Raw genomic sequence first — 13,843 nt, forward strand, 5'->3', positions numbered from 1 at the left:
AGTGATGGGAATAAAAACAAGAGCCACAGAAACTGGGTGAGGCCACAATGTCATGGCTATCTTTGCAACTTTTCCGTAAATCTGTAGTTTTCCAGAATAAGTTTATTTGAAGACAACATACCCTTCACTGAGCAGTTATGAGGATGGAATGAAAGGCTATGTATAAAGCAGCTAGTACAGTGCCTGACATGTAATAGGGCCTCCTGTGTTCTGTAAACTAGTGATTCTCACATTTAAGGTGTATAGAAATCACCTTGAGGTGTTTTGTCAGAAATGCAAACAAATCCCAGGACCTCAGTCTCAGAGATTCTGATTTAGTGGGTCTAAAACAGGGCTCAGGAATAAAAATTTGTAATAGGTGCCCTCTAGGGATCTTGACATGGGAGTTGCTGCTATAGACTGTGGGGATCCTGGGCTGGGAGTTGTATATTCCCCCAAGGAGGAAAATAATGGAGATATAAATGCCTGCCCTATTTACCTCAAATGGGTTGAAGGAAGAAAAGGGGGGAAAATGTAGAAGCAAGCACTTCAAAAACTGTAAGTTATAATTTAAATCATTACAGATTAATTTGGGATGAAAGAGAGGTTTGATTAGGTAGCCATTTAATAATAACAGCAGTGTGGTTGAAATCTAATTTTTATTCATTTCAGCCACCTAAAATTATTCAGCTGCCTTTCTTGCTGAAGCATTCAGATGACCCATAGGACAAAGGCACAGTTCAACCCCTTCAATTACAGACAAGCTAACTGAAGCTGAGAAAGGAGATGTGACTGATTCAAGGTCACAGAGCTAGTTACTAAAAGAATGGATTAGAACCCACTTTTTTTTTCCAGGTTTGTTGAAGTATAAGTGACAAATAAAAATTGCATATATTTAAGGTTTGCAGGTAACTTTTTAAAAGATTTTCATTTTTAAGTGATCTCTGTGCCCAAACTCTAAACTCGCAACCTTGAGATCAAGAGTCACACGCTCCACCAACTGAGCCAGCCAGGTTCCCCAGTGATGTTTTGATATATGTACACACTGTGAACTGATCACTACAGTCAAGCTAATTAGCATGTTCATCACCTCACATAGTTACCATCTTTATTGTGTGGTGAGAACACTCAAGATTTACCCTCTTAGCAGATTTCAAGTATGTAATAAATACAGTGTTAACTATAGTCACCATGCTATATATTACATCCCCAGAACTTATTCGTCTTGCAGAACTGAAACTTTGTACCTTTTGACCAACATCTTCCCATTTCCTGCTCCCCTTAGCCCCTAACAACCACCATTCTATTCCTTGCTTCTATGAATATGACTCTTTTAGTCATAACATGCAGTATTTGTCTTTCTGTGTTTGGCTGATTTCATTTAGTATAATGTCCTCCAGTTTCATACATATTATTGCAAATGGCAGCATTTCCTTCTTTTTTAAGGCTGACTAATATTCGGGGGTATGCGTAACATTTTCTTTATACATTCATCTGTTGGTAGATACTTAGGTTGTTTCAATGTATGGACTATTGTGAATAATGCACAGCAAACAGGGGAGTGCACATTCCTCTTTGAGATAATGATGTCATTCTCGTTGGACATAATGCTAAAGATGGAATTGCTGGGTCATATTGGAGGAACCTCCATACTGTCTTTCAGAGCGGCTGCCCCAGTTTACATGACCGCCGGTGGTGCACAAGTGTAGAAGCTACTCCTGCCAGCTCCTGTTCAGGTGGTGGTTTCTGTGATCAGATGATCATTGGATGCCACAAACTTTTCATGTGGACTCTGGAAATAGAGAAAGGAGGTCTGACTTGTTGAGGAGGATGCCAAAAGTTTGTTGACCTAAGTTCTGATGACAGGTTTGTTCTAGAATAACTTTTCACTTCAGCTAGATAGAGGAAAAAAGGATCATCTGAATAGGAGAATAGCCCTTTGTGGGTACTTTTCCATCATGCTCAACGTCCACATTCTCAGCCATATCAGCCTGTACTTCAACCTGCAAAAGCTCGGCAGGCTTTCGGAATTCTAACTGACCAAGCAGACACACCCTCCTGCCCTGCCTCAGCTTAACCACATCACCGTGGCTGCACCGCTGCTAAGTCTGCTATTCGAGGTAGTGTGGAGCCCGGAACTACTTAGAAAAATAGAACCCAAGGCATATCACTGTCTGTCTTCCCTATCTAACTTGCTGGAAGGGAAATCAGATTTAAATTAGGGTCATCCTCTCAGCACATTTTGTCTTGCCCTTCTGCTCACATTGTAGCTTCCTGGGCTATGTTCTGAGGAATAGAGGTGAGGGTGCCCACCCACGTTTCCTAAGGCTGTCTGTGAGTCTCCATCATCCCTTGGGGTTTCATTCCAAGATGGCAGGGCAGGAAATGCACTGTCCCTGAGTCTTCACTTTCTTGCGCCACCTCCCACCCTTGCCCCAGTGCCTTCTCGCAGCCCAGGAAGGGCTTTTCCTTCTACTTTATGTACTCGGAAATGCCCTTGCATTATAAATTATATCCTCCCTACTCTGTGACTTATGGTAAAAATCCATTACTCTGATTGTTCCAGGTTTTGGACTTATTAATAATTTTTTTTTTACAACAAATCCTGGTTCTTGCAAATGAAATAAAGATGTTAACTCTAACTGTTGTTTTCTCTGAAATAACCTTTATTTAAGAACCTATCATGAAATCCAGAAGTTAAAAACTGAAGAGGAGGGGCAGGGAGTGAGGTGCTGCGCTGAAAGCAGGGCAATTAAATTAAAATGTGCATTTTGATGGATGAGACCCCTCGGCCTCCTTCCTTCCTTAGCCATTTACATTCTCTCAGAAAGCTACAGGAGGTTGAGCTCCACCACAGTGAGGGACTAACCAAGAAAGAGGAGGTTTGGGATTCAGGAAGCTGGCAGAATTGGGTAAGGGTTTCTCAAGATGGTGCCGAAGGAAGGTCCCAGGATGACAGCTGTGTGTTTAGGCCTAGAAAGCAACCAGTCCAGCCCAGAAGGGAAGGTGGAGGGCTCTAGGGAAAAACGATAATCATCTTGCTTTCACCAAGTGAAAAGTTGAATTCAATTGCTCTTAAAGGGTATGGGAAAATCTAGCTTCTAGAAAAACACAGCAACAATGGAAATCTTAGCCAATTCTAAGGAAGATCAATTATTGACCTCAGAGAAAAAAAGTTGCATGGAGAAAAAGAGGGAATCATAGTCAACTGCATAACTCAGCAATAAAACATATTTAATAAAGTCTGACTCTTGCTTTGAGTAAAAGAGAACATTTATAATAGAAAAATGAGGAGAGGAATGTGGATGTAAGTGAGCTATATCACCAAAATAGTGTGGTAAGTCAATGATTAGTGTCCAAAGTCCATGAATCAAGACATAGCAATTTAAGCACATTAGTTAGAAATACAGGAGGATGACAACAGAGAGAAACAGCTAAAACATTTGAAAATATTTGCTATTTTTAAAAATTTTTAAAAAACATTTTATTTATTTGAGAGAGAGAGAGAGAGAGAACAAGTAGGTAGCTCTCTACCAGGCAGAGGTGGGGGAAACAGGCTCCCCGTTGAGCAGAGAGCCTGATCCAGGGCTCCATCCTAAGACCCTGAGAACATGACCTGAGCCAAAGGCAGAGGCTTAACCCACTGAGCCACCCAGGCGCTCCGAAAATATTTGCTATTAGAGAACAGAATATGACCCCCAGTTTTTTATGGTTCTTTTCAATAATACTCTCTCTCTAACAACAACTAACATCCATTTAACAAATCAGTTTGTTTAGAAATTAATGTATTGTGTATTTAAAGGCTTAAACTAGCAAAAAAAAAACACAAACCAAGATACTTCATATTGTGCCTGAAACAACCCAATTTTTTCACTTGGTTTAAGGTCCCTGATCTACAACTCACCTAATCTTGGAAGCACTTGGGGGACATGAAGTTTTCACGTGCGCATCGTCCACACTCTCCATTAAACTGACATGCCAACATTTCTAGGGTTGAAAGCAACGGCTGATAGTGATTATGAGCTTCTGATACCACTTTCTTCCTGCTTTTAGGTCTTTCCCTTATTTATCTATTTATTTATTTATTTATTTGGGGGAGAGAGAGAGAGCATGAGCATGAGGAGAGAGGCAGAGGGAGAGGAAGAAGCAGACTCCCAGATGAGCAGGAAGCCCGATGCGGGACTCGATCCCAGGACCCTGGGATCATGACCTGAGCAGAAGGCAGACCTTCAACCAACTGAGCCACCAGGTACCCCAGGTCTTTCTCTTTTTACCTCAAACCTGGGACACTTTGTGGAAGTCTGCATCATGATCCTTGCTATTTCCAAAGATTCATGACAGAAACTACTGAACATATGTAGTTCTAGCAGCTCCTAATTATAGATGATAAAATAGCAGCTAAATCTATTTATTCATATTTACTTATATTGCCTGGTAAACACAATTAATTATCTTAGATACAATACTTGGTATAATTGTTGCACTTGAGAAAGCCATATGGTTTGTGACTAAATACAGTGATTCCGTCTCAGTGCCCCCTTGTATATATGTTGTCTAGATTCTTTTCGCTTCTCATGTTTGCAACAAAAATAGCCATCATCACTGAGTAGATGTCTCAGTGCAATATCCCACCATGACGACATTTACTCGAGGCACTTAACTTCTGTACCGGTGTCATGAATTGCCGTCTGTGGAGTAGCCCCCTCATCTTCTATGTTCCGCATGTTCTTGTTTACAGCCAGTTACGGATCTGTATCTGGTGCTGCTCCGTGAAGATCCCTGCCAGAACCCTTCACTCCTGTCATCTTTAGAAGTTCCCTTTGGTCAACCTTCTCTGTCTTCTCTTTTCTCTGAGAGCTTCATTTTGGTCTCCTAGTCTTTGTGAGCTCTTCTCTATGTCTCATTAACATTTTCCCGATAATTTCTCAGAGTTCTTCACATGTTAGCAATTCTTGCATTTCTTCAGAATTTTTAAGTATTTTAAAAATATTTTTAAATATTTAAATAAAAATTTAAAAAAAATTTAAATATTACGTAGCTCAATATTAACAATACCTCATTTTTGATACACATAAGAGGAGTAAAACTACTACTGTATACTCTGTTAGGTTTACAAGGGTGCTAAAATTTAATGTTACCTGGTAGAAATTCTAAGCTCATTCTGTAAAACGAAGTGAATAAAATCCTAGGAATGTATACAATTCTTATAGTTACCTGTTACTTGTCAATGTAGTATTTATAAATTAATAGTCATGGAATTTCACTTGACTACTGAATGCTGGCACAGTCTGGAATGAGCATGTGAAAGCCATCCGAGATTCTCAGGTGCCTGGCTGGCTGGCTGGGGAAAAAATTGTAGAGAGATAACTAAATAGATGAATATGTAGATTAGTCTGATGTCTTGGCTTTCTTCCCCCAAAGTGTTCTTGAGTTACCCCTTCAGTGATCTGGAAGGCTAACAATGCTAGAAAACTGAGTTCTCCACACAGTTTTATAGGTACGTAATATTTTAGGAAAATAAAACATTTGAAAATAGGAACTTACAAAGAGATTCAAGAATGTTTATTTATTTTACAAGAAAATTTACCCAGAGTCCTTCTTTAAGGAACATTAGATTTCTTGTAATATGCAAGGCTAACCAGTCCTTTATATGGGTTACTTCTGTAGTTTTCTTTTAGGATTGATATATTTTGTCCTCCCTAAATTGTTGACTGCCAGCAATTCAGGATCAAGTTGAATACAAACTGAATTTAAAAGTACATGTTTACTGCGGTGGTTGATACAGCATTGTACCTTTGTGCACTGAGCTTCTATCTGACAGTAAGTCCCGGGAAATGAAACATGGCAACATTACTGCATATTTGATAAAACCATTTTATCAACTGAAAGTTTGCTTGAAAAACAAACATTTTTTAAATTTTAATGAAGCTTTTTTTTTTTAAAGATTTGTTTATTTTAGAGAAAGAACATGAAAGTGGGAGTCTGTGTGGGTGAGCAGGGGTGGGGCAGAGGGAGAGGGAGAGAAAGAATCTCAAGAAAACTCCACACTGGTATGGAGGCTGACAACCCTGGGATTATGACCTGAGCTGAAACCAAGAGTCAGATGCTTAACTGACTGAGCCATCTAGGTACCCCAAGATTGTTTCATTTTGTTTTGTTTTTTAAATATGAAGAAAAGTATAGAGAATATAACAAAAACCAATGAACCCATTATCAGATTTAATAACTATTAAGATGCTGTCATATTTTCTTATCTTCCTTTCCTCCTTAGAGATAACCACTGTCCTGAAATTGGTGTGTTTGAATCGTTCGATGTTGTTGTGTTTTAAAAAAATTCCATAAATATCATAAATAATATATTCCATGGCTTTGTGTGCTTCAAAATGTTAAGTAAATGATACTATGCCTTCTAAATCCTTTTGCAGCTTGCATTTCCCATTTAGCATTAAGTTTCTGAGATTTATCCATGGATAAATTCATGTTCATTCATCTGAACTGTGATATAGAATCTATGGTACAACCAGGTCAGTTATTTATCTCTTCCATTACCAAAGATGCCAAGACAGTTTTCACTTATTCTGGTATTACAAATAGTGTCATAGTAAACATCCTTACATATTTCTCCTTGTGCACATGGACAGGAGTTTCTCCAGACCAGTGACTCTCAAACTTGTGTGTGCATCAAAATCATCCCAGTTGCTTATTAAAACACAGATTGCTGGTGCTGGAACTGTATTCCCTCCACCATTACACAGAACCTGCTAGATCCAGGCTTCCATAGCTAAGACCTCCAGATCCATGCCATTTCTGTCATGACTTGCATTAGCCATATAACTCCACCTGTTGCCTTTTTGCCCATCTAATTGAGATAAATGTATGATGTATCATCTAACTCAGAACTCTTTTGAGTCTGAAAGGGAGCGTTATAATTGCGACGCCCTACTCACCATCTGTTTTTGGATCGAAGGCTCTTGTGACTCTCTGATTGGAAAAATACGATTAGGAAGATTTGTAATTTAACAGATCTGCACCTAAGAGTGAAGCAGTCTGGGAAATGTGGCTTTATGGATTCTAGTTTTGGGAGGTACACTTAGTCTGTGTAGAAATATCAAGATCAGCCAAAATCCTTCAAAAAATTTTGAACAGACCTACTTAACAATGATTAGTTTGTAATTATTTTAAGTTTTCTTTCCTTCTTTCTTCTTTTTAAAAAAAATCTGTCTTATTACACTGGCTAGGACCAACAGAAGAATGTTGAACAGTTATAGTAATACCCATTATTTTTCTCTTCTTTTTATTAAAAGAAATGCTTCTAAAGTTGTATTATTAATTATGATGTTTTCTGTAGTGTTTTAAAATATATCATGTCAGGTTTTAAAAAACTTCCTTTTATTTCTGGTTTTTGGAGAGTTTTTCTTTTTATGATAACTATCCGTTAAATTTAATAATGCTTTTTTTTATACATAGTAAGGTAATTGATTTTTTTCTCCTTTAGTCTACAAATGTGTTGAAACACACAAAAAGATTTTCTAGTATTAAACCAGCCTTGAATTCTAGAGATTATTTCTACTTTGTACTTACATGTGTATGTGTCTGTCTGTGTGTGTTTATATATAAAGTATAAATAGTTGGTTTTTGGGTACTAATACATTCCTTAGGATTTTTAAAAATATGTTCATGAATGAGCTGAGTTACATCCTTTCTATTACTGTATTTTTTCAGTTTTGGTGTCATGGTGTGCTATCCTCAATAAAATGAGTTGGGAACATTTCTGTGTTTCTTGTATTCTCTGGAAAATTTTAACATAATGATCATGGAAAGTTTGACTGTGTTCCCTATAAAGCCATCTGGCTTATTGTGATTTTGTTTTGGGGGGGTATATATTTTTATTTATCAGTTCCAGTTCTTTAATTAATATAGATCTATTCAAGTTTTTTATTTTCTATGAGTCTATTTTGGTAAGTTATCCTTTTCTAGAGAATGATTCAAATTTTGTTATGTTTCCAAATTTACTGGCATCAAGCTACTCAACCTATTTTCCTACCATTTTTAGAAATGTCTATTGTATTTGTGACCCCCTTTACTTTCATATCTGTTTTATTTATATCTTCATGTTTTCCCCCTTAATCACAAAATAGTTCATTTATTTTTTTCTTTTCAAAAAACAGGTTTGAGGTTTGTTTCTATTGTTTCTTTGTTTCCCATTTCATTAATTTCTGCTTTTATATTTATCTTTTCATTCTACCAACTTCTTCCTAATCTCTTGAGTCATTAGTTTTTAATTTTTCATGTTTTATAATTTGTTCATTTAGCTGTGCCCCACACATTTTGAAATACTCTTTTCTTTGTGCATCAGTTTTAAATATTTTATAATTTTCATTGTGAATTCTTTTACTCATAAATTATTTAAGAGTATATCGAAAATTTCCAAATACATGAATATTTTTAGATTTTTTTTGTTACTGATTTCTAAACTTAATGTATTTTGAGTAGATATTGTGGTCTGTGTGACATGTTCAGAGATTTTTTTGAGATTAGCCTTTGTCCTGATATATGGACAGCTTTTTTTTTTTTTTTTTTTTTTAAAGTAGGCAGAGAGTCAGGCAGAGAAAAGGGGAAGCAGGCTTCTTGCTGAGCAGAGAGCCTAATGCGGGGCTTGATCCCAGGGCTCTGGGATCATGACCTGAGCCGAAGGCATAGGCTTAACCTGCGGAGCCACTCAGGCGCCCTATGGATAGCTTTTATAAATATTCCATTTTTATGTCAAAAAGAATGTAAGTTTTCTAATTGTTGCATGTGTTATTTTATGTAATTATTGTCATTATGGCAAGTCTTTTAATTGTGTCATCATATCATTTACAGCCACAGTGTTTTTTGTCTTTTGATTATAGAGGCACATTAAAAAATCAATCATGACTGTAAATCTTTTCCTTTATCATTATAACTCCATTTTCCTGTATATTTTGAAGTTGTTAGGTTTATACAAGTTCAGAATTATTTTGTCCTTTAGTGAATTAATTTTTTATTTTTATGTATCCCTAGTAATATTGTTTTTCTTTATACATTATTTTTGTTTGATATAAATATCTTTTTGTTAGCATTTGCCTGATATGTTTCCCCATCATTTATTTTTAACTTTTCTGTGTCCTTATGGTATAGTTGTGGTTCTCAGAGTCAGCAGATAACTGGATTTTATTTTTAAATCCAAATTTAAGTCTCACATGTTCAATATTGAAATCTCACATGTCCAATATTGAAATTCTTTTTGTTTCAATATCCATGAAATGTGACATTATTGTTGTTATTGCTGATGTTGATGTTTTACCAGTTTCTTACCTCTTCTTAATTCTTTTAGTCCATTCTTTCTTTTTGGGTTCAAAAAGTACACCCTTAAGTACACCCTTAAGTAAATCTTTCAGCAAGGGCATCTCAGTGACTTGCTGTCTCACAGGAGAATTTCCTCTACTCAGTGTTCTGGGCAGATAATAACTTAACTGCTTTGCGGAGCTGGTGGGTAGAGTTTTCTCAGTTCGGTTGCCACAGTCAAAGCGATCCTTAAAGGGAGTTGGCTTTATGTGGAAGCCCAGCTTTCTCCGGCTTCTAACGTAAAACTCTATTTCCTGCGTCTGTGCCTTATAGCTTCCAGGCTCTAGGACCCATTCTTAGATTTAATTTAACCACTTCTTCATAATGTCTCCTGCTGCTCTGGCTTTATATTCCCACTGTATTCTTTTCACCTGAGGGGAATTCTCACTTTCTTTTAAGCTTGGCTATGTATTATTATTTTTTTTTAACTAATATTTTACCCAGCAGTTCTATCCATTTGGAATGAGAAACAATTTTATTTCTATTTAGAGCACCATGATCATAGATGTTGAATCCTGAAGTTCTTTTCCAAACATGTATGTTTTTATCTCTAATATGATTTTCAGTTACACCGTATCTTTGGCCATATTTAGGAGATTAAATAGTTGGACACTTATTTTTTAACTGTTTTCTCCATGTTGCAAGTGAAACACCTTTTCAATGTGCCCATCTTGATACATTTTTGCTGATGGCCTAGAATTTTTCCTACCCCACGCCCCATTGGCTTGCATACATACCTTCCCACTACCTTCTTACTACATGAATGGTTTTTTTTTTTTAAGATTTTATTTATTTATTTGACAGAGAGAGATCACAAGTAGGCAGAGAGACAGGCAGAGAGAGAGGGAGAAGCAGGCTCCCTGCTGAGCAGAGAGCCTGATGCGGGGCTCGATCCCAGGACCCTGAGATCATGACCTGAGCTAAAGGCAGAGGCTTAACCCACTGAGCCACCCAGGCGCCCCGACTACATGAATGGTTTTTAAATCATCAGCTGCTTTCATTGAAAAGTGATATGGTGGGCGCCTGGGTGGCTCAGTGGGTTAAAGCCTCTGCCTTTGGCTCAGGTCATGATCTCAGGGTCCTGGGATCAAGCCCTGCATCGGGTTCTCTGCTCAGCAGGGAGCCTGCCTCCTCTTCTCTCTCTGCCTGCCTCTCTGCCTACTTGTGATCTCTGTCTGTCAAATAAATAAATAAAATCTTAAAAAAAAAAAGAAAAGTGATATGGTGAACATAGGTTTAAATGATTTGACTGTGGCCCCCCAAATATCTCCTTCTAAAAGTGTCTGTGTCTTAATAGAGTACTGGGAAATACAAAGAATGAGTAGATTTGGGGATTGAAGAAGGTTATCATGAGAGATATTTTGGGTTCCAGTAATCCAATATTCTCTTCTGGTGCCCATAGACCATGTGACCTCACAAACTGTTCTCTTTGCTATCTCTGTTTAAACATATCTCATCCTCTAAAGAATTCAGTATCAACTCTCATGGACTTTGATGTAAATAGAAACTCAAAAGTGGGGCAGGACCAAGAAAGCAACATGGCTCCTAAACATCCTTCCTCCCATAGATACACCTAATGTACTGCTACACATGGAGCAGTTCCCTCTGAGAGAAATCACTTCTGTACATCAGATAATGGAGAAAACACCTACATCAAAGTGAGTAGGAAAGGCCATGACATATGCTGATCATAAACCCCACCGCTGGCATAGTGCCATATAATTGGGTAGGACCCTTAACTCCCAGCTTCTCCTTCAGAAGCACAGGGTTTGAATTGCACATCTAGGTCCCAGATTTTAAGGCTCCCACTCAAGGGATGGGTTCTCCAAATACCTAGCTCTGAAAGCCAATAGGGCTTGTATTCACAAGACTCTCAGGACTATGGAAAACAATGGAGTAGTTTTTAACAGGTGGGTGAACACTTAGTGTGGCTGTCTTCCAAGGTCTCAACAAATATGGAGTAGGCAAAAATGCTCATCTTCCTGTCTTTCCTTTGGAAGAGGATTGACTGCATACCTCACCTTCTGCTGCCTGAGGTTCTAGCTTCTAATTTGCACACATAGAAGGGCTAGCTGCTGTAGTCTTCCACAGAGCCTGGGGGGTGTTGGTGGGCACTTTCATTGTTCTCTGTCTCAATCAGTTCAATGATAAAATTAGGTCACCAACATCTCTTTTGAAGGATCTTGTGTGCACATGCCTGTCACTCCAGCTTTTGCAGTTGTAGCCTGAGAGTTGGACCCCTGAATTACCTTTCTCTGAGCTAATGGGGCTTGCATTTATGTATCCCGTGGGACTGTGGCAAAGAAGCATTTTTAATTTTATTTATTTATTTGAGAGAATGACAAAGAGAGAGAGAGAGAGAGAGCAAGAGAGGGGGGAGGGTCTGAGGGAGAAGCAGACTCCCCACCAAGCAGGGAGCCCGATGCGGGACTCGATCTCAGGACTCCAGGATCATGACCTGAGCTGCAGGCAGTCACTTAACTGGCTGAGCCACCCAGGCGCCCCCAAAGAAGCATTTTTAAATGAGTTCAGGGGCACCCCTTCATGGCTGTACGCCTAGGCTCAGTTTACAGGGAGCAGACAAAAATGCCCATCTCCCAGATTCTCTCTGGAGGGGTTTAACTACATACTTGCCCAGCTGCTGCCTGAGAGTCTGGCTTCTAATCAGCCTATATTTATGTGCCGATTGTGATCCTCCCCTTTGGGACACTGACAGGTCTTGGCACACTCTCAGTTACTAGAGCGACCAAGAATAAAGACAGTAGTTTGAAAAATCACAAAAGTTTTAGAAACAACCGGGAGCTCAGGCCAGGCTGATTGACAACATTCATCTTCTACATAAGACCAGTCTGTCAAGACTAGGAGAGGTGACTGTTTTCTCTAACATGCAGAAACCAACACAGAGAGTTAGGGAAAATGAAGGAAAAAGAGGGATATGTTACAAACAACATAACAAAAATCTCTGGAAACCAATTTTAATAAAGTGGAGATAAGTGATTTACCTGGTACAGAGTCCAAATAGCAGTCATAAAGATGCTTACTAAGGACAGGAAAGCAATGGATGAGCAAAGAGAATTTCAACAAAGAGAAAATATTAAAAGTACCAAACAGAATTCATAATGCTGAAGAGTGCAGTAATGGAATTGAAAATTCAACAGAGGAGTTCAACAGACTAGACAAGTGGAAGAAAAGATTTGTGAACTTGAAAACAGAGCAGTCAAATTTATCCAATAAGAGGAGCAAAAGGAAAAAAGAAAGTGAAAAGAGCTTAAAGCACTTATGGGACCCCATGAAACAGACCAATATATGCATTATGGGGGTCCCAAAAGGAGGAGAGAGGGAAAAAAAGGAGTAGAAAGCTTATTTAAAGAAATAAAGTCTGAAAACTTTACTAACCTGGGAAGAGAAACAAACATCCAGATCCAGGAAGCCCAAATAATACCAAATAAGATGAAGATAAAGCACCCACCTCAATACATATTATAATTAAGTTGTCAAAGCTTAAAGACAGAGAATCTTATAAGTAGTATGAAAAAAGCAACATACAGGGTAGCTCCCATAAAACTACCAGCAGAATTTTTCAGCAGAAACTTTGCATGCCAGAAGGGAGTAGGATGATATATTCAAAGTGCTGAAAGAACTGCCAGTCAAGAATATTCTACCTGGCAAAATTGTTCTTCAGAATTTAGGGAAAGAGAAAGAATTTAAGGAGAAAGTTTTCCAGACAAAAGCTGAAAGAGATCATCACCACTAGACCAGCTTTATAAGAAATGTTGAAGAGAGTTCTTCAAGCTGAAATGAAGTATTCTGTATGAAAACATAAAACTTGCTCATAAAGGTAAGTATATAGTTATATTTGGAATAATGTTGATGGATAACTTATAACTTTAAACATTAAAAGACAAAAGTATTAAAAATAAATATAACTACAGTAATTTGTTAATGGACACACCGTACAAAAGGATTTACATTGTAACATCTAGAACAAAATGTGGGGGTGTATAAAAATGTAATGTTTTATATGCATTTAAAATCAAATGCTTATTTAAGTTATCAACTTAAAATAGACTGTTACAGCTATGTTTTATGTAAGCCTCTTGATAACCACCAAGTAAAAACTTATGGTAAATACACAAAATAAAGAGAAAGGAATCAAAACATACCACTGTAGAAAGTGGTCAAATCACAACAGAAGAGAGGAAGAGAGGAAGAAAGGGACAAAGGACTTAACTCTGTTGTGCCTACAAGAGACTCACTTCTGCCTTAAACAAACACATAGACCGAAGGTAATAAAGGAATGGAAAAAGGTATTATATGCAAATGGAAGCCAGGGAAAGCAGGAATGGCTATCCATACATCAGAGAAATTTTTTTTTAATTATTTATTTGAGAGAGAGAGAACACATGCACAGGTAGGCAGAGCATCAGGCAGAGGGAGAGGGAGCTGAACTAAAGGCAGACACTTCACGAACTAAGCCGTCCATGTACTCCAAGAAGAT

The 13,843-nt window shown here is 37.9% G+C and overlaps 1 long non-coding RNA gene across 2 annotated transcripts in view; it reads left to right on the forward strand.

Annotated features, from left to right (window-relative positions):
- LOC125089267 (uncharacterized) overlaps window positions 1-13,843 on the forward strand; it is a 142,697-nt gene that overhangs the window by 26,809 nt on the left and 102,045 nt on the right. The window contains exon 3 of one of the 2 annotated variants that reach the window (XR_007123904.1): window positions 652-824. The exons of the other annotated variant lie outside the window; for it this stretch is intronic. This is a non-coding gene — a long non-coding RNA (uncharacterized LOC125089267). Of the gene's footprint in view, window positions 1-651; window positions 825-13,843 lie in introns of those variants that run through there. 2 annotated transcript variants of the gene reach the window in all.

The sequence above is a fragment of the Lutra lutra genome, chromosome 17, assembly GCF_902655055.1.
Source record: "Lutra lutra chromosome 17, mLutLut1.2, whole genome shotgun sequence".
Classification (NCBI taxonomy): domain Eukaryota; kingdom Metazoa; phylum Chordata; class Mammalia; order Carnivora; family Mustelidae; genus Lutra; species Lutra lutra.